Genomic DNA, 25,009 nt, shown 5'->3' with positions numbered 1-25,009 from the left:
CCTTGTGTTCACCGAGCAGCAGGGATTGCAATGTCCATCGTTTGTTAGTCCACTACCTTGATCCATACTGAAATATCTCAGCAGCTGTTGCTTGGATTGTCATTGCCACACTATAATGTATCCTATTGACTGTGGTGAATGTCAGACTTGTCTTTACCACCACTAGCAGGATGACAGATTTGATTTTGGGGGACATATCTCAACAACTGTTAGATGGATTACCATGAAATTGTGATGTTCCCATTAGGATAAATTGCACTAACTTTGTGCATTCATTATCTTTTGATTGTGTACCATCATTAGGTCAAAATCTAATTAGTCCAATAACTTTGTTTATTACCAAATACCAGCAAAAGTAATAACATTCATCAGTTGCAGATGGGCATTGTGTTCATTGTTAATCAGCAAGCATTAGCTAACATGTTAACCACATGAACATCAGGATATGAAATGTCATTTTGAGTATGTTGGCAAACTGAAATTCGATTAAGTACAGCCTTACAAAGGAAACAGGTGTGTGCAAAAGACACCTTCATTTCTCTCCTCCTTGGGCTCCTCAGTTCCAGGTATATTTTGGTAAAAAAGGGCTTTTTATTGATGACTGCGTCAAGCAAGACGTTGTGCTCCAGCTGTAATCAGTTACACTGAACTTGTGACTCCTCCACTTTGGATTAAAGGAGTTGGGGCTTGTGCTGGTAAATGATGTGCATACTCGTGCAATTTAAAAGTAGTCTCAGTGGTTTCTGCCTCTGATCTGAATGATGCATTCCTCTAGTCAGACAGAACTCAATGCGTCCTTCCCAGGCACAAAAATGCTGATAATGCAGTTTACAAGCATGTAGTGACCAAAAAAGGCAACACAGTCTGGCAGCCAGTTGCCAATACCATGCAATATGCATTCATGTGGACATGAGGCCTATTGACTAACTGCCTAACTGCACAGAATTTTGTGGGATAGAACTGAACACTAATCATAAAACCATAATCTGACATTTGATGTTGTTAGCTGTAAATATAGCACAGGGAAGGGGAGAGGCCATCATATTTAAGATCTGGGATTAATAAAAATTCCATCATTTTACTTTGTCAAGCAATATCTACCATGACATTTAGTGTTATGTTTTCATGACAGGATTATTTTCCCACAGTTGACAGGCAGTAGCCTACAATTCCTAGCCACACTAGCAGCAGGACTCTAGGGATAGCATGCTGGTCCACCACTTTGGACCGAATTAAATACCATGACAACTATTGCAATTCAGTTTGATGCACTCATTCAGTATCCACACAGGGCGAATTGCTATGTGATCCCTTTTCACAATTGTAATACTTTTTTCAAAACTTTTCTGCATGACCAAATATGTCCAATATGCATGACCGAGCAAGAAGAAAAACAAAAAAAAACAAAAAAAAACAACAGCTCAGTGTTAGTATCCCACATCTGACTGAGACAGTGGGACTTGTGCATACATTGACACTATTGCAGAAATTCATGATGTCTTTCTCTCTGTACATGTTTCAGATTACTTCTCCTGATCAGCAGTTTTTTTTTCTCTATCACCTACCCCTGGTTTCCAGAGGGAGACGTCTTTGTTAAAATTGATGGCAGAGTTTGCTCAGGGGTGGGTGGGACTCTCTGTCTTGTAGACCTGAATGGTTATTCCCAGCCGCTGCTGACTAATAGCTGGCTGCCCAGTAATTAGGCTGGGTAATAGCTTGCTGTGAGCGACCAGGGTGCTATCAAATTCTGCGGTGTGTCGCAGTATACAGGCATCAAATACAGGGACTGTAGCCAGGGTCAGTAAGAACAGGTCGACTGCAGTATGTGATGGCTGCAGGCCGGTAGTGGAGTACAACAAAGTAATGTGGGGTTGAGTAAAGTGTGTGTCTGTGTATGGTAGGTTGTATTGAAAGGTGAGCAGGTAGCATGACTATTTGACTAGCCACATTGTGAGCCATGTGTTGTATATGGTGGTGACCTTTGTCAAACTGCACAATGCATCAGGTGAACATGGTTGCATTGTACATTAAACTGAGAAAATTATGCTTTGAGATATCATCATTCATCTTGAATCCATCGTGAAATGTACGAGCTCAGGGAAGTTGCACGCTTGACTTAATTAGGTGGACTGACTCACTTGGCTGTGCATCAGAAGGGGTACAAAATCATCCTAAATAGAGACACAAGTGCTATGATTCCTAGAAATGAATCATGTATCTTTTAATTTTAATTATTTTCTGTGGAATACTCAACCAAAACCCATTAACAACTTGGCATGCCCATGCCAAGTCCAAAACATGGTGTTTTCATTAAATCAAAAGCACTCTCTCGGCAGCCAAAAAAGACTTAACCTGCTTGTATTTGTGAATTGCTCTTTAACTGTGAGGCTTTTGTCTCCAGCAGGCTTGCAACAGGACAAGCTGACAAGCAGGTTTTTTTTTTTTTTTGCTGAGAACTCATATTTTGTGCCAGTAGTGAAGAGCTTTAAATTTGAACACATTCATGTCTGAAAACTGGATAATTGAAATTTTTTTACTCATTGTTTTTGGTTTCTTCCACACCAGAATGCTAAAACAATAGGAACAAGAAGTGGGACAGAGACAGCCAGGGTTAAACCTCTGTTCCATCCCCTCCTGCTCTCTGTGAACATCTATGTTGTGTTTCAATACAGCCAAATACAACATAGTTGTTCTCAATTAGATATTTGTGTTGTTTCTGTGATGTATGTCACTTGAATTAGAAAATAATAAGTATTAGGTTATTACTCGGAACTCAAAAGCAGAACTCAGACTCAGAAACCACATAAACCAAGGGAAATATATTATAAGATTAGTTAATGGCAGAAATCTGGAGTGATGGAGCAGAGCTGGCTGTGTTGTGAATCAGAAGCAAACAGTGGCTCAAGGCTTCAGGAAGAACACTGAGGACTGAGGAGAATCAAGACGTAGCAGGTAAATTAGGGAGGTAGGAGACAACGGACCAGAAGCACAGGTAAAATAGGATGAGGCAGGCTCAAAGGCAGCAAGAGGAAATAAGAGATTCGGCCAGAGAAAGCGTCACTGTGACACACAGAAATATCTGGCAAACAGTAGAGTGAATGACCAGCGTTTGTATACTGCAGGCTACAGGTGTAGTTGATGAGTGGATTGACAGCAGGTGTGCAGGTGAGTAGGCGGGAGGAGGAAACAAAGTCAGCACACCTTGACTGATACACACAATAAACAAGAGACAAACAACGCAGAGAGGGCAGAGAAAAACAGCAGAAACACTCAGGATGAGGGAGGAATCCTGCCAGACCCTCACAAATGACACATAAGCATATATAGAGATCCATACGAATGTCTATGCGATCAGCTATATCGACAATACTGATCATGCAAGTGACTCTAAGAAGCTGTATGTAAAGGTGGAATATGTAAGAATTTTAGTTTGAAATGTTCTAAAATGGACTAAAAAGAACAGAATGTGTTGATGTTAAGTCAAAGATGTGTATTTATTGTGTTGCAGCCATATTTACTGAAGTCAGGATGTTCACCAGCTTGCCTGAGCCCATCCTGCCCATCCGGTCATTAACCACCATTAACACCAGTCTGATAGTACGTTGTATAACCCGCAGTAATTTAGGTGAGCTCACGATGTTTGAGAAACCTCAGGAGAGAGCTGGTGTTTTAAATTTGTTAGCTTCACTACTGTTGCACCTATTTTCTTTATTAAACAGAAACATGCACCTATACACCTTCTGAACTCAAGTTTCTCTGTTTTACCAAACTTAGAAAAAGTAAATTAACTTGTTAAGTCATAATAAAACACATTTTATTTAAACTTGACAGAAACAAAGTAAAACTCACCAAAACCGTCTTGGTTTGTCTTTCGCCTGATCTAATAATCACAGTGACGATTGGCAACCTCCCTCTCGTTGCTCTCTCTTCAGGCCTCTCCTCTGGTCGTTGCTCTCTGGTCAGAGCCTCTCGTCACCTCCGTTACTGTATTCTCTGTCATCAGACTGGCCAGTCTTGGAGGCTGTATTTGGTCTGACTGCCGACTGTTCACTGGGAGGCTGCTTAGTCCAGTTCCATCAGCACACTGCACTGTGTGTTTTGAGTCAACCTCACTGAAAACCATCCCATTTAACTGCGGTTGAACTTAATATCTGAAGTCTTTCTGCGTGGTTGAATGCAGCCCTCATCAGCAGCCTGACAGCCTGGTATTAATGTCTAATTGGTTTACTGTGAGCTTTAGGTCGCAATAATTGACCTCACACCAAGTCTCCCTCACAAAGCAGTGACTTTTGGCTTCATTAGTTCTCCCTTTGAAGCACAAAGAGGACCACTCTCCTGACCCCAAGAGAATTGGCTGCTTGATTCATACAAATTGATGTTTGGCTTGCTGTCTGTTCGTGGCCCTCACTAGCTTGCAGCACTTTGATCATTTTTCAAAGCAGTAGGCTACACAGAGACATGAGTCAAAGCTTTTACACAGCCTCTGGGATTCAGTAAAGGGGGAACACTCTACCTGTTCACTGCAGCGGTACTGCACTCATCAGAGGACAGATGCTAACTATACTGCCGGGAGCTTCACTCCAGCAGAGGGACATTGATGTCTTTTGAATGAGCCACCGTTAGAGTGACAAATATATTGCTGCAATAAACATCTGACAGCAGTAAAGGATGGTACTATGGCAGTGAAGTGAGATGTTTTCAAATATGTAATAGTTTTATGACTGATGCCATCTTCAAAATTTGCAGAATTCAGCCTTGTCAGGATATCAAAATTCCAGGAGAATTATGTTAAAATCAAAAATGGTGAAAAAATAAAAATAAATGAATAAAAGCTTTATGCATACCGCATGCAATGCCAGTAGAAATTGCAGATAATTCCACAGTCACAGATAATTACTAGACAACTTGGCACAATTCAAAAGATACGCTGTTCTAAGAACATATGATGCTATAAATGGAATTTATTGTAATTAAGATTTACTGATGTAATTCTTAAAATGTCTAACTGTCAACAAGATTAGACATTCTTGACATTTCTTACTGCTCCACCATAATGATGTTATTATAAGAATTACTAGACTAATGTGGAAATGCAAGCCAACAACAATTATGGCCATTGATTTTCAAATGTATTAATAGCTGACTGTCTTCCCTTCAGTTCCTTACAATAAATCTTTCCAAAGACATGGACTAACTTCACTGATATTCATGAAGCTTTCTTCAACTCTGCTGACAGTTAGCAGGCCTGTCAGCCAATCACAGAGTCCAGTCTCCAGCAGCGTTCTGCTGGAAATCACTTTGACTTCTCTTTTGCAATGGAAATAAGAGTACAACTTCAAGTCACCTGGCTCCTCCAATAAATGCATTCAGGGGGGAAATGGGAGCTATCGTCTAATCAGTGTTTGCTTTATCCCTCCAGGGCTTTTATAAGAGTGTGAAAATGTTGATGACAAATCCTGTTTCTTTGTGTGGAGGTAAGAAAGGCTTGCTCTTTGCAATCGCACTTCTGCAGTTAGTGGGGGCAAAGAGCTGGGAGGGGCAGCCGGGGAAGAGGTGCTAGCCAAAGGATTTACAGTTCAGAAAAGACAGGCTGCTCCCAAAGCAAAGCAGTGCCATTGTCAGAGAGTAATTTCATTTCATGAATAAGCGCTTGACTGCTTACAGTGACAGCCTAGTCCTCATCCTGTCTGCCCTGGCATCGCTCCCCTTCACCAACCAATGACAGAATGTCATTCCTGCTTCCAAAACGCACAGACCAGGAGGATGGGGCTTATGTGCAGCAACCAAAATCTGTGCCACCCTGACGGATGTTCAAAATAAAATGTGAAAGGAAGAGGACTGTGTGGAGTCGACTTCGCCTCCTCTCACTGGGAACCATTTTGACACTTGCTCCGACTGGGAGTAAATTTGTGGAGGTTAGATCTCTCTGGTGAATATTTCTGTCAGGTAGCAAATGGCATCCAGCAGGAAAAAAGCGCATAAGCTAGGACCTGCACAGCTCCGCTCACAAGCAGATACGAAGAAAACAAATCACAGTGCCTTACAAAAAGGTCCAACATAATGCCAGACTTCTGCTTAAGGGTTACCAACCATTTATTCGTTGCATACAACAGACATGTGCTGCACAGACTGTGCTTCAAAGAATCATCAACGGGCCAAGAGTTTACAGTGAAGTGGTGGAAAGTACATTTAGTTAAGTACAATTTTCCATTTCATACAACTGTACATCTACTCCACTAAGATTCAAAAGTGTATAGAGAAAGAAAGAGAGATAGAGGTACATTGTTATACATGTCTCTCTCTCTCTCTCTCTGTCTCTCTCTCTCTGTCTCTAAACCCAGCAGGTTGAGGCAGATGGCCGTCCAACTAAATCCTAGTTTTGCTTGAGATTTCTCGCTGTTAAAAGGAAGTCTTTCATCGTAGTCATGACCAAGTGCTTGCTCATGGGGAAATTGTTGGGTAAATTAAAGAGTATGGTCTAGACTTGCTGTACATGGAAAGTGTCATGAGACATGTTTTGTTATGATTTCTTATTATATAAATAAAAATGGAATTGATTTGAATTAAACTGAATTAAATGTTTAAATGCAGTATTTTAATTTGTAATGGTATTTTTTTTTATAGTTATAATTTACTAAAATAAGTTAGATAGTTACTTTTAATAAAATAAAAGACCTGAATTATTTCACCAGCACTTTAAAGGAAAATTCCACTATATTTCAATCTGGCCTATTTCCCATAAATGTGGGTCATGCTAAGTTTGCACTCGCTACCTCTGTACTACAGATTGTTTTGCACAAAGCCTTGATTCCCTTAATCGGGGCAAGCTGCGTGACTCGTCGTGTCATGTTGATTTTTAAAAATAACATGACATGATGATGAATGATTTGAAAAGCGAGACTCTGAGTGCAACCCAATTAACTGCCTTGAGTAAGGATAGTGGCTAACAGCTTAGTAATATTGGCCACGTTTATGGGAAATATGCCAGTTTCAAATACACCAGATTTTCCCGGCTCCAGCTGTTCTGGAGCTGTGAGTAGCTTACGGCAGAAAACTGAGAGACTGGTCAATAGGTAAAAAACAGTGAAAATCTGTTGCTGGCGAGTGTCAGGTTTTGTATTTACACAGTTTATGTAGAAGAAATATGACACTGTTAGAGTGTTTACACAGCAAAAGTCCACCTGCACAGGTGTTTTCATATGTTGACTGATTAGACCTGTCCTCAAGACTTTGTGGGAATGGAGTGCAACTGTACTTGACTGTCAGCTGTCTCTGTCTCCTGGTCAATATACAACATTTTCATTGTTATTAGCTCATATAGTTTGGTATTTGTGGCTAACTTGGTCAAGAGTTAAAATGCAGTGTTTGCAAGACTAAGTTTTACAGTGGCACAGATAGTTGAGAACCAGGACTGAGGTCTAAGTTGATTTAACACTTAATGATATTACCCAGAGCCATGACTGCACTAAACCACACTTAGCAACTCCAAAGAATTGGGACCACCCAGTGCTAACACTGCTAACACTGCTGTGTGTATTCTATGAGTTCTACAGCTACCACTTTGCCGTTGTGTCCATGATTAGACTTGCACTGTGTGCTGCTGTCCCAACATATTAAACAGAGTTATTTCTCCCAGACTGTCCTGAGCGGAGGCCAAGTGGTGCGGCGTTGTGATGAAAACAGACGTGTTAATGTGCAGATAGGCTGGGCGAGGGCTGGCTGGGACACAGTTTAATATGGTTCAGGCCTGGGTCTAACCAGGAGTGACAGTTCCCTGTTTTAAAGAGGCGGTAGGACTGATGCATTATGTATGAGCGACCTGAGTTGCACGAGTCATGCTGCTTCACTTTGCACAGTGTGCTACTATTACTGCTCTACTACATGCAGCTAGTGACACACGACACATATTTCCCGTTGTCCCTCTGCTGCGCTGCAAGAATGCCAATGTAAGTAGAGTTAGTGAGCGACAAACAGCTGTGCTTTCAGTTAGCAGGCTTTAAAAATATATAGATATGTAGTAAAGACAGACCCATTAATAACAATCCAATGCGTTTACTGAGGCTGCAGTTAACTTCTAAAATTAATTAAATTTATAATATATTTTAATTTAAAACTCATAAAATGATCATCTTTATCTACAGAAAGGCTTGTAAGGCTAATGCAGTGAGTAATTCAGCTTTGCCGAATTGAATGAGATAGGATGACATAAAAAGATGCACAGAAGAAACCACACAAGGCCACTCCTCTGTGTCAAGTTCAGGTTTAATTAAGAAACAGAAACAACTGTGCTGACTATCTGTTTGGTGTTATTTAACAGTCTGTTATTGTATTCTATTTTAATTCTTGTTGGGTTCTTTTTAAAAAAGCTGTTTTTCAGCAGTAGAACTGCAGTCCTGAGACATTAAACATTAAACTTAATTTTTCAGCTTTTTTTTTGGCCACTTAGGGGCAAAACAAGTTGCAAACACAACATTGACATATTGTCACCTTTTAAGCTGATATGACACATCCAGGAAACACAGAGCAACAATAACATTCATTTGAAGTTGTGTTTCAGACCACCTGATATATGTGAGCCCAATTTTCACTCTGAGGGAAATATGTGAAATATATCTTTAGCCACTAAATTCACCATTACATTAATTGACTTGGACTTTTCTTTGAAAAAGACTTGAGGCTTTACGCATGCATGTTTGTAATGAATGGAGAACCTGGACTTACCACAAACTTACCTCTTATTACTTGAGATTTTGATTAACTTGTCTCTAATGACCCAAGACTTTACCCTGTCTTCTTTTTAGAGACCAGAGACTGACTATAATTTGCATTTCATCACTTGAGACTTGACTCAAACTTCTTTCTAGTAACTTGAGACTTAACTCAGATTTGCCTTTGATGAACTGATGCGGACTTGTCTGTAAAGACCTGAGGCTTTTAACTCGTAAAGATATTGCTCTGACTCCAGTCACTTAAGAATGAATCATGCTTGTTTCTAATAACTCAAGACCTATCTCTGACTTGTCTCCATTGATTTTGTCTTGTGTTTCCAATCACTTAAGCCTTAACTCATACATGTTTCTTATGACTCAAGGCCTAACTCAGATGTGTTTCTAATGACTTATTCCCATGAGTCTTCATCTGTACATATACAACCTCAGTAACACTGGGGGAAGACAACTTTGCGTTGGGCTTTTACCAAGATTGGCTCATGTGTGTAGCCTTGTGGTTTGTAGTGATGTCTCGTGGACCTGCTTTCCTTGTAGAATTTCTTTCTTTGTGTCGCTGTGTATCAGATCACTCTTGTGTTTTTCTGAGGTGCGTTATCTGTATCTGAGCTCTGACTCACTGCGACAGTGTCAGAGGCCGTTGACATAGAGCATTTGCTGACGTCACAATTATCATTTTACATGGAGGGAAAGAACAAAATAGTTCTGGTAACCAGCAATCTTTTCCACCAATTAAGCATGACATGGCTGCTTGTTCCCGGTGTGGCTCTCTAAGATGGCAATTCAAAGCTAATCAAGTGCGATGCCCTATCATTCTTCACATTCTCCTCCTGCTGTGTCTTAACAACATCTCATTTCCACCAATAGTCTTTTTTAGCAACCACGGAGACACAACCCAGCAGCACTTTGCATCCTGGGAGAAGCTGGAGCATCAATGGACAGGGTGACAACATGACAGAGTGTCGGGGTTCCAAAATGTGTCTATTGCCAGTTAGATAATGGGTTATTTTGGGCGTTGAGATGAATCTTCCACATCATTAAGTTGTGTGATGGGGGTTTCTGTGGAGTGGCTAGCAGGGGGGAGGCACCGAAGCTGAGATAAGGAATGTGACGAGAGCCCATGCAGTGACATTTCAGTATAGAGTGCAAAATATGACCGCTGACTACACATATAAAATACCATTAACATAGCATGCAAAAAATAACATTTTATGCTGGCAGCAATTCATTTTACTCAGTTACATATACAGTGCTATGGTTTTGCAATTGTGCAAGTCAATGTTTTTATCTCCTTGAAGAGAGGGGGAGGAGGGATGCTGATGACTCCCTGTGGCTTTAATTAGAGTCTAAGAGGTTTCATAGCACATTTCTAAGGTCCCCCATTGCTCCTTAATTTGATTGCATAGCACATAAATGTACATAGATAACGCAAAAAATAGATTAAAAAAAAATATAAATAAAAAAAATAATAAATAAAAAGCATATAGAGCCACAAGTAAACACACCAGGGGATGACAAGTATGGCTTTCTGCAAAACATTTTAGAAGGTCATCAATTTAAAATCTCCATTTTCTATGTGGTCTGCAGTTCTTAAACACAGGGTGACCCACATCTTTAGTGGTAGGAGCACCTGGAACACACTACTGCTTGTAAATTATTTATAACAAAAAACACTGTTACATATCTGATATTACTGGGGATTCTAATATGTTTTACACTAAAGTTATTTATCTAAAAATAGAGAAAGCAAGCACGCAATGGTTAGTATTTTTTTATTTTTTGCTATGTTTACGCTGTAAATATTGACACATACCAAAAGTGGCTTCAAAAGTCAGTTGTTCCTGCACAGGGAAAATGTTAAAATTCCATACCTTTTACAACAACGTGTAAAATTTATTGTTAATCAAGGGCATACTTTCTACTGTATGCCTTTCAGAATCCTACTTTTATCTCCTCTTTTATTGTTTCAGGTTAATTTTCAAACTAAAGTCTGTCTGAGCATTGTTCTCTGGCTGCTGCCATCATCCACATTTACGACAGAGTCAATAAAAATGTTTACACACTCATCTGTGTTGACTTCACTTATTCACATGCCATGATCTTAACTAGCAGCAGCCAGTAGTGTGGTCAGTGGAAGTTGGACTTTTTGCCCTGAGGGTCTCAGGTTATACACATGCAGACTGCCCTACCTTCCCACTAAAGTTTGTTGGTGCTTATACTGGACATACAGCCTGAAAGGCCTGCAGACCTCTGTAGCCTGTTGTCTAGTATATCATTAAGGGCATAGTGTATAAAGGTCGCCAGTTAAGGTAACACATCAAGCAGTTCACCACGCTGTTTCTTGCCTTCAGACTTCATTTTTTGGGCCATGCAACACAAGGGAGCCCTGTAATAATGGACCATTGCTAACATGCTAAACTAAGAACACTCTCACAGAGTCTCTATGTGGCTGTTCGCACATTCCGTCTATCATATTGGTCTGTCTTTCATTCTTTTCAATTTTAATCATTCCCGACATTTTCCATTTCGAATCTGCACTGCAGTAACCCCAAAGAAGCATCTCTATCATCTACTCAACAAACAAACACCGGATTCCTGCAACTACAGTGGATTAGCCGTGGAATATCCTGAATGTAGCATGCTATCAAATAAATACATTTTAAAAAGTCAGATACATACATGTTTGTTTATGAATGCTGTAATGGGAATTCTGATTATTCATTATTATCATTATTTCAATGCATAAAAGCAAAAACATAAACACACATTTGCATGGCCTTGCTACATAAAGAGGACACAAACTCCAGTCTCATGATACTCACTGGGTATACATGTTCATTTGGCTTAACAGCCTCTAGTCAGCTACAGTTGGTGAGTCCATAAATCAGTGTTTGTGTATTTGGATGTGTGACATTTTGATGCTCTTTAGGAGGCGGTGGGTGGGCTGAGAGGAGCAGGGGAATGCAGCCCGAGAGGAGTCGAGGAGCTCCGAGAGGCATTTATCCAGATGTCAACTACAAGAGACATCTTGTCAGCGTAACTCCTGTGCTGCCTCACACACACACTCACAAACATCTCCGTCAACGCTATGGAAACACTTCACACAAACGATCAATGCCGTCAGCTTTCAGGGGATCATCAATAAGAGACGGCCCCTCCGTGTTCAGATGAGATTTGGTGTGTCAGGTGTTTGATTAGCCAGGCTGCACTTCTGAGCTGTGTGAGATGCAGCGCTGCCAGAGCAAAGGCTTCCTGCTAATAATGACTGCTCTGCTCTTTGTTACAACAGGATCCCCACTATGTGACAACCTGAACTGAGCCCCATGCAGGTGGTCTCAGAGCACACATGTTAATACATTGGCAAATGTAGAACTTTTCAAATGACTAACAATTGTCAAAGGGATTAAGTACTAAGCACCTGTGCATCATTACACTTTTCTGAAGTGTGGCTTCAGTAACTGTAATAAGTAAAAGCAAGAATTCCTTTATTACAATATATCAGTTCAATTTGCTGACATTTGAATCACTCAAACAAATACATATGCCATTGCTGAAATTGTCAGGTTTTTCTAATCTACACACACGAGTATTTTATCAAGTGTCCAAGATTGCTTTGTCTATATGCTTCATTTGTTTAGGTCACTGAACATGAAATAATGCTGTAGCACATAAAGAGGAGGTGGTGGACAGAGCTGCAGCAAAGAGTGTTGGCACCAGGGCACCAACAAATTTACGGATTAAGCCTGATTTTAGGCCAGCATTTGTCACCCTAGACTAATTTTAGAATAGGACCAAATATAAATCAGATCAGTTGTCGTGTGACGTGCTATTTGAGGTCACAGCGCCAGATTAATCACCTGAATGAGCAACGATCTGTCTGTCGGGCAAACAGTTGGTTTGTGGTCATTAAGGATCCAGTGGCACTTATCGCAAAGAGTAGGGGGTTCCCTGGTGTCCTGACTAAAATCCCAACCTGGCTCTCTCCATCTGGCCACCTAATCACCCCCATGTGTAATTGGCTCAGTGCTTCCCTCCCTTTCCACCTCTAGCTGATGTGTGGGGAGTGTTCTACTGCAAAATGGCTGCCGTATATCACCCAGGTGGGTGCAACATATTGGCAGTGGTTGAACTGAGCTTGCCCCCCTTCACTGAAGCATTTTGAGAATTGTGATAAACCACTATACAAATGTAATCCATTATTATTGTTGTTGTTATTATTATGCTTCTGTGTTTGCACCCTGTAGAGCTAACCATAAAACTGCCCAAGCTACACGGGTTTTCTATCAGACATTTACCTCAAGACAAATGCATCTTTGTCTATTGATCAGTCACTCCAGAAACAGACCATTTACATCACAAATAGTGTCTGTTTATGTAACAAACTGTTGGTTGAAATCATCTGGACTGCTTCCCAATGAACCTGTTTACCTGTGGAATGTTCCAAACAGGTGTTTGTGGAGCATTCCACAACTTTTTTAGTCTTTTGTTTCTCCAGTCCAAACTTGTTTAAAACATGTCGCTGCCATCAGTATCAGAACAAGCATATGTTTACGAAAATCAATGAAGCTGATGACAGCTTCAACATTAAAAATGTTTTCTTTGATCTGTTTTCAATTGGATTTATGTCAAAAAGGATTAACAAATTATCACATTAGCTTTATTTATGTCTTGCATAAGTAAGTAAAATGATGTGATTTGTATTTGACCCTCAGATGAATGTTAAGTTGATTTTGAAGAGTGAGAAAAAGAAAAGAAAAGAGAGAGAAAGAAAAAACAGCTATAAACTACAAAAACCTGAAAAGCTCCCTTGTCCCATTAGCATGCACTTTGGAGACGGTCCCTAACTTCAGATCTGTCTTCCGTCAAGTCGCAAGTCACAGTGCAGGCTTTAGTATTTGATCATGATGTAAAACAACACCTGTGGAACATCAGTCAAGCTTTGCACTGCACAACTAATCTAGTGAAAAATGACTGAAACTGAAGTTGAACCTCACTTAATGTCATACTGAAATCTGTATACTGTATACTGTAATCTGTCTTTAGCAAATAGCCTATTTGTTCACATTTGGGCAAGTATTTACTTTGGAAAGTCTGCTACATTGGCTGGTAGCTGTTGCTGTTTTCTCTGTTTTTTTCTGATACAGAGTTAAAAGTCTGAATCTGATTATTATGAAGCTCTGACTGTGAAGAAATGCTGTGATGTTTGTGGCACACCGTCGATACGTTGTCTAACCATAACTGAATAATATCTTTTTAATCTTTCATATCTCTAATAGATAGGTTCTTTTTCTTTCACAGACACACTCAGAATAAGACATGGCAGTGACAGAGCACACTGTTAGCTGGTGTCATACAGAGGGTCACCGAGACAAATCCAGTGAAACTACAAGGCAGATGAAAGAATTACAAATGAAGGACATACACACTGAGCAATTTTTCCCCTTAGAGAAAGCAGAGCCCTGTAAGTATGACATTAAACTGGAACGGCCCATCTTTTATGTTGTGAGTAACAGTAATATCTTTGTTTGGAACCAATTCCATTTCCTTTAAAAATCTGACCCCGTTGCTCTGTAGCTGGGAGCTCCATCGTAATGATGTAGCCTTGTGCTGAGGAACCTGACTGAAGAAAAGACCTGGACAGCCCATTAATGCTGACTGGTGAACCACAGAGACCTTTAATGTGCTGTTGCCAACTATCTACACAGCTTTGTCTTGCCAGCAGTTTCTCTGGAAAGATATCACTCTGATTTGTAAAACAGATCGATGTGCAATGATATGGCTGAATTAAGTGGCAATCCATCATATGTTTGTACATGTAGGCAGGTCTCTCAGTTGTAATTCCTGCTTTGTTCGGTTTTCTTTTGCCTCCATAATCACTTCTGTAATGCTGTGTTAGTGTGTCGATAAAGTTTGAGTTTCTGTGCTTACGCCGTACACTCCTTTTACTTTTCATGCTTATTCAAAACTAACTTGACACACACAATTAATCAGTTCTCGAACAGTAAAGTACTGTTTGCTTGTCTTCAAGTAATTCTTAGAACAATGAAAGTGACGGTTTAAATATTTTGGTTTGATGGTGTGGGTTTTCATGCCTTCAAACACAAGTAAACATGTTGCAAATGATTTGCACTGTTCAGAGGAAACAGCCAGAGAAATGTTGCTGCATAAGCAAAGGGAGAACCTAATCAAGAAGTGCCTGTAGGTTTGAATCACAATTGTCTCATATCAGTGACAGAGATCAAATGAATAATTAAATGAAAATTAAGTATTTAATCGCAAACATCATGGATTAATGGGAGTGCATTTGCTGCAAACACATTAAAGATATTAAAGCCATAATCATTATTCCGACACAAGGAAGTTAAGGTTTTTCATCCGCTTCTCATTTCATACAAGTCAGCCAGAAATGTTCAAAGGTAAACAAACTCATGTTAATTTGTTAGCTAGCTACAGCTGCTAAAATCTGCCAGAAAACAGTCAAAGGTCACTTACTAGAAATAAGAAGCCCAATTTGTCTACCTCTTTCCAGCCACGACTGTTATGTGAATATTAGGAGTTGGTGCAAAGAGATAAACAGAAGGCGGAGCCAATCAGGTCGTCGATGCCACTAAATCATTACAGAAGAAGAGGCCACAACAACGTGATAACACTGAGAGAGTGTCAGTCAAACCGCAAAGAAAATAAAGAAACCTGAGGAATGTCTCCTCATTTCTCCACAAAGATCTGGCATTTGTGTCCGCAGGAATTTTTCTTTTCCCCAGTGGAGCAGAAGCTTTAGTGGATGTTTATGTTACATTGTTATGCCCTGTCTAAGGGTGGATGACATAAAACGTGAGAAGGCCCCATCTCTCCAATACCACATTCAAAAAGCTTGATGGACACGGCAAAATAAAAAAAAAATAATAATAAAATTTACCCTCGCTTCTTAAAAGTGTTAATGTGGTAAATGGAAATTGGAAAGTTTTGTATGATTTACCAAACGTAACTTGACAAAACCCAAAGAAGAAGAAGAAGAAACTGTTTGCACTGTTATCGTCTTCCTGGATCTTCCCATAACAGGTGAAAACATGGTTGTTAGCACCAACAACGTGTACGTGAAAACATGTTTGGGCAGCCTGTTCTCACTTCCAACTTGTCACATAGGGACACAGTCTGATCCATTGGTGTCACTTGTGAAGGGACTGGGTACTCCTTTGGCGCCATTGTTCAATGTGCAGGGTAGTCTGATAGAATTTTAAGGACAGCCTGTTGTCACTCCAAAGTGTAAAAGTAGTATAAAGAGCAAGAAAAGTCTGCATTTGGAGGAAGGTGTGGTTGTTGATTGGTTCAAACACAGGACTTCCACCTTGGAGACCTGGATTTTCATCCTGTGTAAAACCAAAAGTAAAGATTGATTTCTTTTGTCAGTGAAGTGATTATGTAACTAATGTACGTACCATGTATGTGCCATGAAACAAGTAGGTTTGTTGCCTCACCATATGTGTATTATTGTCCTTAGCAAGCTTTATTTTGAAAGTGTAATCAGACAGATGTTTTATATTATCTGTTATTGCTAACTTAATCTGGGAGCCCTGCATGCTTAAAAGTGACGCTAAAATGGTACCCAGTACCTTAAAAAGTGACACAAAGGGGTCATGACCAAGCATATCTATATGTTTGAGAGAGGAGGGAGATTGGTGTTGCTCCTGGACAGCAGTGTTGCCATCTGAGCTCTTTATACAGTGAGTTGTTATCTGAAGGGAGCCAATCACTAGCCAGACACCAGTAGCCAATAGCCAGTAGTAGAGGCAATTGCCTCCTCATCCCAGCCAATACCTATTTACATACATGCACAGACCCACACCTGTTGCATTTCATGCACACTTTCACACTGATGGAAAGAAGACACACATCTGCAGCAAAATACGAACATTTGCGTAACACACATGTACACTATCAGGCCAAGAAATTGCCTCGTAACCATCAACAATCCTCTGGGAAGAAATACCATGCTCCCTAGAAGAAGCTCCAAAGACACGGAAAAGCAAAAGTAAATTGTTAGTGAATTGGTCACTCCGTCCATCACTTTAGCTTTGTGTAACAGTGTAATGAACATTGCAGCCTCTTTGGTGTGCTATTGGCACTTCAGAGTTTGAGCCCTGTTACCTCAACTGTGGCATCTGAGACACCAGTGGAATGACTGTAACAGAACTTTGAAAGATGAATAAAGAGTATAGTCAAGTTCTGAAAAGTGATGAAAAATGATGAGATGATGATGAGATAACTTTTGTTGTGATTTGGCAAGATAGGAATAAAATTGCATTGAAGTGAAAAATTGTATAGATGTTACAGGTTTATTTGCCATAAACATCTCGGTTTTGCAGATGTTGGCGACTTTGTATTTGCCCCTGTGGCTCAGTGAAGCAGCATTGTGATGTTTTGACAACAGAACTCCAGCTTCTGTTTGTCCATATGAGGATATGAGAAGATGGCATTGTGCTCTCAGATACAGTAATATGTTTCAGCTGTGCGGCCCATTAGGAAGCCTTTAATTTCTCACTGCAGAGCTCAGTCTGATCCACGGAGCCCCTAGGAGCTATAAAATGCTGATTTATTTCCCTCTTCTACAGCTCAGCACATAGAGCCTGGAGAGGAGCTAATGATGTACTACTGCAGCTATTTAAACCACTGTTTGAACACTGGTTTAAATATGGAAGGGGAAGTAAGAAATTAGCATGAGTTTTTTGCCAGTGTGATTCCAGCCAGACACACTGACTTGCACATTCTCCGGAGCAATGGTACATATAAGGAGAAGTTAAGTAAGTTTAGAGGGAATATTCCATTTAAAATAATGAGTTCATCTGCAAAACATATGAAAATCAGGTTTTAGAAGCACTTCTTCATGTTTATCAGTTTAAGCAAAGACACATGCAGTGACTTATGGAGAAAAGAAATCTTATAACAATTAATATTGTCTTTTGAAGCCAATTATTTAACTCAAAATTTAAAGTAACACTTGTTAATGTTCCCCTTTAGATGTTTCCAACATTTGAACGCAGATCATTTCCACAAAAGTTTGTTTTTCCCTTATCTTTTGGAAAAGCATTCTGTCATGTGTTTATTAGACCCCATTTACACCTGGTATTAATATATGATCTGTATCAAGACAGGTTATCTGGATGAGGAAAAACACATGTCAGTGTAAGGTGTAAATGCATCATGATCGGAATGTGAACCACATCGAGGGTAGTGTGCCTGGCAGTGTGTTTGGATCTCATCAAGGTGTGCAATGTGTACAATGTGCTGACATCCATACACAACATAACACTGATACAGTTACTTGTCTGTACCTAGCGAAAAATAGAGGTTGATGTTCAAATTTAGAGGGTGATGAAACGAGGGGGCTGAAAGAGACATGCCTCAAATTACTGATTATATGTCTATTCTGTATGATGGAAGCAGGACATCTGCGTGGCATGCGTTTGTGCAGCTGATCTGCTTTAACTAAGGCAAATTGTTTATCTAGTTTATCTTTATTAGTTCATTTTTATCCATCTGCAACTCACCACTCTAACTGCAACTCATCAACTCACAAAACTGCAATATTTTAAGGCAGCCTAAAGCCGCTTTGCCACCACCACAAATTACTCACATGCGGGTTCTGTTCTGGAGGATACAGATCCCATCTCAATGAGGATAATGACACCACCAGGTGTAAACACAAAGGCAGTATCCGATCCAGAGAATTGCGACTCTAATCTCACCACCACGCAGTCATGTGGCCAATGTAGCTCTCAATAGTTCCAAAAAAATCTGCCCTGTTAACCTGTTTGAATGGTTTCAAGCAGGATAGACGGCAACTGCCAGTATACTTACAGCAATTTTCACAAATACTGACACATAATATGCATTGATTACTATGTTGACTTTGTGGCAGAGAGACAGCATTAATCAGTTGTTATTTCTTTAATTTTAGAGGGAAGGGAGACTGCGATGTTTTTCCTTGAATGGACAATCTTCAAAGAAACTCATTCCCCCTACAGGGAGAGAAAAATGGCAGAAAGCAGGCCAAGAAAGGCATACCTTCAAAATAGCCATTACATTCTTCCAGTGTAACATGAGGAAGAAAAAGAGATCTGGACACCTTGCTGTGAGCACTCAGTGAACTTCACTGGATAATCATTGGTCAAAAGATCTCCAGACACACACACATTTATTCATGCAATGATAGCAAAAACCTTCAATCTTTACGCCACAAGTAATGCCACAGACACTTGTTTTTTTTGGTGAGGGCATTCCGCTGCCAGAAACAGACCATGTCACAGGAGACCCAGTCTCCTTTGGGACCAGGTGAATTGAGCCTGTTGCTGCTGGAGAGAACAGGGAATGGTAAAGAAAGATGAAACAGTGGTCATCTTAACACACCAAAGGACATAAATAGACATTAAAAACTTGTTCCCCAAACATTTTCACGTGTGTGAGATTGCAGAAGTGAGAGAGCACAGTTCCTGTTAGGTCCATCAGTATTTTGACATTAGCATGATTCTTGTAATTTCCACTGTGTACTCCAGTTCAAAAACTGATGTTAAATAATGACCATGGACTTCAAATGCTAATTCTCATCTTAAATTCGTAAGTATTGCCAGATGTATCAAGTGAAGTTTGTAGTAATTACAGCCTTTGCCTCTGCCGTAAGCACCGGCAGGCATCATGTAGACAGGTCTGGTGACAAGCATAACAAAAATAACACAGAAACAATCCATTCTGCAATTGGTGGGTCCATCATTGGTGAGATTTGCTGAATTTTTTTTTTTTTTTGCAGTTCGAAAAAGTTGGGACAATGGCAACAAAAGACGGAAAGTTTTAAAATAATTAAAGAAAACACCTGGAGGAACATCTCATAGTCAATTACGTTAACTGACAACAGGTTAGTAACATGACTGGGTATAAAAACAGCATCCCAGAAAGGCTGAGTCTGTTTGAAGTAAAGACTGCGCTGGCAAATGGTGCAACAATTTAAGAATAATATTCCTCAATATGAAATTGAATTGAAAGATTTTGGGGATTTCATTGTCTACAGTATATAGTGTCTCTGTGAACACAGCTCATCGCTGCATCCACGAATGCAAGTTGAAACTCAATGCAAAGAGGACTCCAGACACGCTGTCCACTTCTCTGGTCCTGAGCTCATTTAAGATGGACTGGGATGAAGTGGAAAGCTGTCCTGTTGGCTGACGAGTCAACATTTGAAATTCTTTTTGGAAATCATGGACGCTGTGTCCTCTGGGGAGGAGAGGGCCCATCCGGCTTGTTTTCACCGCACAGTTCAAAACTGTTGAGCAGCTGAAATGGTGCATCAAGCAAGAATGGGAAAGCATTCCACTTTCAAAATTACAGCAATTGGTCTCCTCAGTTCCCAAATGCTTACATAGTGTTATTAAAAGAAGAGGTGATGCAACAGAGTGGTAAACATGATCCTGTCTCAACTTTTTTGGAACGTGTTGCTGGCATCAAATTCTAAACAAGGATATAATTTTCAAAAACAATGACATATCTCAGTTTCAACATTTGATATGTTGTCTTTGTGCTATTTTCAATTGAATACAACAATTCAGTGCTTTGCAAATCACCACATTTTGTTGCTATTCACATTTTACAGAGTGTCTCAATTTTTTGGAAATGGGTTGTAAAACTACATTGAACTGTTCAAGTCCTCCCTGTGCTGCTTTTGGTTCATAAACTTAGTTGCACACAATAATTCTGGTGAATGGTTCAGATGTAATACAGGAAAACTTGACCAGGCTGCCATTGCTTGAGCCCAGTTGAGCCAAAACCAAGCACTGCCCAACTCACTGTACATCACCCACCAGCGAGTGTTGTGGTTGGTGTGGTGCAGTGCATTCTGGTTGTTTGGAGCCAATGTAGTGCACTTATGCTGAAAGGGTTGATTTCAGTAGGAGACTTAAGATCACTTATGACCCAGCAATTAAAGTTTTAAATTGAGAAACAGTTGTTTAGTAGGGAAAAGGAGCAGTGAAAAAACTATGTCAGACATTTTTTAAAATTCAAAGTAAAATATTTTTATATCACTCGAAACGTGTCAGGAGGGGATTATCATTGTTTTACAGAAAAAGACAGGGATTTTGGTGTAAAATCACTTAAACTGGCCTGACACATACTTAGATTATTCTAAGGTAAGATGGAAAGTTGCATGGTAACAATCAGTGAGACCAACTGACAAAGAATTAGCAAACATGCCTCTTAATTTGTGGTTTGTTAATAATGTTGCAAAGCCAGCAATAAGAAAGGAACAAGTTTTTTAGAGAATGCTAAAGCCTGTTTGAAAAAGACAATTTTTTAATTACCCAAAGTGCATGGCAAATTAGTCCCACTTGAGATTGTCAAGAACTAAACAGCATAGCATGGATAATTTAGGAAATATGTAATGAGACAAAAAATAATAATAATAATAATAAAATATACAAATGTGGATTGTAACTGACCACTTCATTTTCGACAAATGAAGGCAAGTTTTACCTAGTCTTTCTTTTGACAGCAGCAGGATAGTCCAGTGATAATGCCGGAGATGAACCTGCACTCTGTTGTAATTACACATTCTTCCTCTGGAATTTTCTACTGAAATAAACCTTTGTTAACATTCCAGACATTGACCGGAGGTGATAACCACCCCACCTGCCATTGAAATTCCCCTCAGCCCGCATTTCCTGGGAGATTTATCCCCTTGTTCATGCTGTATTTACAGAGGCAGCAGGCTATCAGACAGTAAACCACTGTGAGCAATCAAGACCATGGTTAAGTCTGTCCAACAACCTGCACAGAATGAAATCGGAATGAAGATACAGAGCCACAAGGTAAGGAAAACCTGACTCTGATTGCTTTTCCAATGTGTGAAAAGCTTTTTCAAAGCAAGTTTCCTATTATTACTACAAATTAAATAATTTGAAAAATGCAAGGACATATAAACTTATAAAGAACCTTTTCTATGACATTTCTCAACAATAGCGGACACAAAAAGAGAATGAATGAAACCATTTTATGTTACATAAATGCCTCAGACAAAAGGACAGCGACAAGCATTCCTCTTTTGTTTCATCTCTTTTTCCATTTAAAAACTCTTAAGAATGCTCCAACACCAGTGAGTCAGTTTGGTTTGAGGAAAATATTACTGATTGAAGTGCGTTGGCACTGTCATAACCTAATAATTCCAAAATGTCAAGAAAGGAATCAGCAATGATGGACAAATCTGAGAAAAAAAGCAAACATTTTCACTACCACTGGTGGAAAGTAAAGGATGATGGGTTGTGAGGCTTGACCCTGTGGCTACACAGCATGACATACTTATCTCTGTACGGCCCTAGGAAACAACACACAGCATAATCACCGCTCTTACAGATCAAATTAAGCCTATTACTATCTCTAAATAAGACCTCCTGCTAGAAATGTAAGGCAATGAGGAAAAGAGCAAAACTGTGTGTCTGCTGTTGATTAACTCATGCTCCAGGCCACTAAAAAACTGTAACATATGGGTCACATGTTCCCTATTTTGGTGGATGCATGAGTGTACATTTACATAAATGGGTTTTTGACTACAAGAATTTAACAAGCCTTACTCCTCCTCTTTGGGGGCAAGTTCCTGAAACCAAATTTCAGCACTGCTCATGAGGTGGTACTGAACACGAGTTCCAGGTACCCGCTACTGTATGTTGGTGAATTTTATTTTCTCTTAAAGAACAAAATATGGAAATGAGGGTACACATTAGAAACACAATGAATGCATTGTTGCGACCCTACAAGGTCCTCTGCCAGAGTCCCGATCCACAGAGAGCCAAAAACCAGTGCATGGGAGATTATGGAGTGACATGTCAGTGCTCTCTCCACCATCATCAAAACTTAATAAGGGTTTTGGTGGAATGGTGATCATACCTTCAGTAGAGTTTCTATACTCAACTGATGAATCAGCTAATCTTTCATCATAAACTTAATGTATATAATGTTTAATTAATTAGCAATTAATCTTTAGTCTCCATTTTTAAATCAAATTCAGAACTTATGAATGTGTGTTATTTTGATTTGAAATGATGATTCAAATCAGTGCATATTAGCAGGCATGGTTTGAGAGTTAAAGCTCTCAGACCTTTTTTCTGGTAGTTTGGAGAAAGCATTCCTCATGGAAACTTGTTATGGGTCTTTTAATATGTGATAAATCATAGTTTTTTGCTCTGATGAATGAAAACAGTGCTAACCATGATGAGGGTTTGTTATCAGTTCAGTCCCTACCCCTGGTGTGACCCATCACATCCTGGTCACAGCCTGTTTCAATGTCCCCCCTCTGGAAGCCCTACAGAGCTCTCCACTCCAAAACAACCGGAAAACAGTCCTAAGCCACAGAACGTGACTCTGATGAACAATCATACAGTGACAATAACCCTACAATGCCAAACTTTCACTTACCTAAATTATAGATCATATTTTACAGATTTTTTTAACAGTTTTTAACATGCAACAATGCATCATGCATTGTTATTTTAAATACAAATCCACATAATTTATGTAGATATGTATACATGCTTGCATTGTGCGTAATAATCCACTCCATGTATGTATATTCATTCAATTTATTTTTTTTCGCATTGTTTACAACTTATACTTTACTTCATATATAGACTTTAATTTATGTTCTTGGTCACTGGTGATTATATGCACACATACATACACACACCCATCTTTTTCATATACTACATTCTCCATCATTCTTTACCTTTATTTGCTGTCCTCGTGGTTAGCTGTATTTCAAATTCCTGTGTTAGCACATTGAGAGCAGTGAAAAACCGGTGTGAAATTCCTTATACACATACTTGGCCGATAAAGCCAATTCTATTTCTGAATCTGAACTTCTAGTTTCTTTAGCAGTTATCTTTGTATGAGGAGCAGCACATCTAAGGCCTTTGTAGCACAGGCAGAAGTGACAATAAACTGTGAAGCTTGATATATGTTTGGCACAGGTTTTAACAACAGTACTGCCGTTGGTACCTTCTGTAAGTTTTGATTTATAGTTCAGTATCAGATTTCACCTTTTAGAGCACCACCACATCACTAGATATATGTATACGATCAGGCTGACCGGGGGTTAAATCTACTCCTTGCAGTAAATGTGTTATTGTCTTGTCATTTACTTGGTGATAACTGAGAAGTTGTCTCTGTGTCTTTGTTGCATGTGTGCTATTGAAAAGGAGGAGGTTACTGAGCCTTTATTCAACCTGCTCCATGTTGTCTTCACTCTCAGAAATCTCCACTGGCATGTGGAGAAAATCCAAGCAACCAAACTGACCAGTCACAATTCTTGTTGTCTCCATGTGATGTCATTATAGCCACTGTAGCTCTAATGTGAGGCGGCACTTATGAGGTACAATGCAGCTGAGGCTACATGTGTATACTTAGCTATAACTCACTTAATAATAACTAACTTAATACACAACTATAAACCTGCTTTCAGTCTCTGCTGTAGTCCTAATTCCCTTGTTTATTTTTCTGTGCAATAATCAAATTCAAATACTGATTTCTCAGTAAACTATATTCCCTGTGTTGCATATGGCTTAATACAGATGAAGTAACTTGACTTGGAATGAATGAAAGGAACAGTCAGCATTTTGGTGAATGCAATTCTTTGTGCACAGCCACATGATGCTTAAGGTAAAAACATCCCAGAGCTTTCTCTGCAGTGGGCACACAAAAATGAAATTGATATTGATCTTCTCATCTGACTCAGGTTTTGACAGCTACTGAGTTTATTTCTCAATGTTGTGACTTCCTCTTTAAAGTTTCTAATAGGCTATTGACTGTTGGCCTCAACTGAAGCAGAGGGCTCTTGGCAAATTTTGACCAACACGACAAAATCCCACGAGGGTCCCCTACAGTCAACTATGGGATTTGCCATGTAGGAAAAAAGTCAGCGATGTGAAAAAGTTTAAATTGAGGCTTTGTAAAAAGTCATGAAGCTTAGTGGATGTTCAGTCACGAAGACTGTCTTCATGCTACTCATGTAGTTACTCTCTGTCTCTTTTTCCCTGCTTCCCATTCAATCAGCTAACTGAGGGTGTTCACTCAGTTAAACCAATCAGATTATGCCCCAACTTCTTGGAGCCAACTTAAAACTGGTCCTCACTCTGCTGCTTTCAGCTGTCATTTCAGTATCAGATCACGCAACCCTCCTCCACACCATTCATCTCCAATTTTCATATCACAATCAGGGTAAAGGGTCTTTCCACTGAGCTCATCAGAAGCCC

Source organism: Chaetodon auriga, chromosome 8, assembly GCF_051107435.1.
Source record: "Chaetodon auriga isolate fChaAug3 chromosome 8, fChaAug3.hap1, whole genome shotgun sequence".
NCBI classification, from domain to species: Eukaryota; Metazoa; Chordata; class Actinopteri; order Chaetodontiformes; family Chaetodontidae; genus Chaetodon; species Chaetodon auriga.
Note: the sequence above shows the minus strand (reverse complement) of the source record.